Raw genomic sequence first — 1547 nt, forward strand, 5'->3', positions numbered from 1 at the left:
TTTCGGGTACCGGGTGCGTGTTTCGGGTACCGCATCCGGAGGTCGCGGCAGTGAACAAGCAGCACACGCCGAGAGCACGGCGGGGGTTTGTAGAGTTGGGCTCAGGTTTGTTGCTCATCTGGTTCTGCAGATGAGGAACCGAGGAGCGTAGAGACTGCGAGCGGTCATACAGAATCCGTGTGTTCCAAATCGGAACAAAAACTGAATGCCTCGAATCCCAGTCCCATGCGAGGTCCCCAAAACAAACCTCCCTGCAAGACTCAGGTCAGGCACCTGGGAGCGTGGAATCCTGAGTAATTGTGACTCTACAAATATGCTGCAGGTTGACTGTCTTACTCCAGTTCGCAGTCCTTGCCTTTTCCCTTCAAGGTTTCTTTTTGAAATGTGGCCAATAACAGCATAGCAACACAGCAATCTAGACCTTGCATGAACAGTCTCTGATAAGGCAAAAGAACCACCGCATTATCCGAATCCACCTTAACAGATGTTTGATGAAACACAATTAAATGTATGTATATGTTTAGATGTGTAATTAAATGAATTAACTTAAATAGATATTTAGTGAAATCATGAAAGGAGGCAGTCCCCCCTCCACCCCCCTTTACAGCTTTTTATATGTTTCTGGTTTTATATATTATGGGATTTCTTATTTTTTAATCAGCTGAGATTGATGACTAGAACTAGTCTTTGACTTGAACGTACACCAGACAGGATCTTGCAAGGCCAGCAGGACAGGACTGGGAGACTACTTAGTCTGAAGATCTGATCTTCCCTATTGTAACAATCTCTGACACATTTTGTATACAAACCTTTCAAATGAAAAGTTAAAAAAAGTTTTGTGACACAGCAAGTCATTAATGGAAAGGTTGTAGTCTTGGTTCTCAGGCTTCATGATACAGAATATACCCATGGATGTGTTTAAAATGTGCAGTACCCTGAGTGAAAATAAGGATTCATAAAGGCTTTGTCTTAATCACTGCATACTGCAGCTTCTTGTCCAAGTTGACCTTTCTCCAACAGAAGTTTCCCAACACCCCTGCTTAGGGAGATTGGTGTCTAAAGAATGTGCTTTTTCAGGGAATTGGTCTCAAGGTCTCAATATGTACAAAGCAATTCTGTTAGTTAATCATAATAATGTCAGTGAATCCATAACCCTTCTACCTGAAGGAATAGAGAAGATCTTGAAGGTAGCCACCGAGGCATTTTCTATTCTTTTCAACTATGTCATGTTTCCAGACAAGTATTGTGTTTTCACTAGCCTGGGCTTGTTTTTAACTTTGCCATTCTGTCTTGTAAAATGTTGTGTTGCATTTCAGGTTGGTTGGCAAATAGTGAAAATTCCTCTTGTTGAGGAGGGATGGCACGTGTACTTACTGCAGTGCTGGTTTGATCTGTAGGTCACATACATCCCCACTGTAATTGGGATTGCTGAAAGCTCGAAGGGTGTGTCGCTTTTAAGTTGCCAGGGCTTGTCTGTGTGCTGGTAGCAAAAATCAATGTGTGGAGAAATTTTCCTGGCGAGTGACAAGATATGAGTCAACTGAGTA

Source organism: Geospiza fortis, unplaced genomic scaffold (assembly GCF_000277835.1).
Source record: "Geospiza fortis unplaced genomic scaffold, GeoFor_1.0 scaffold40, whole genome shotgun sequence".
NCBI lineage: Eukaryota > Metazoa > Chordata > Aves > Passeriformes > Thraupidae > Geospiza > Geospiza fortis.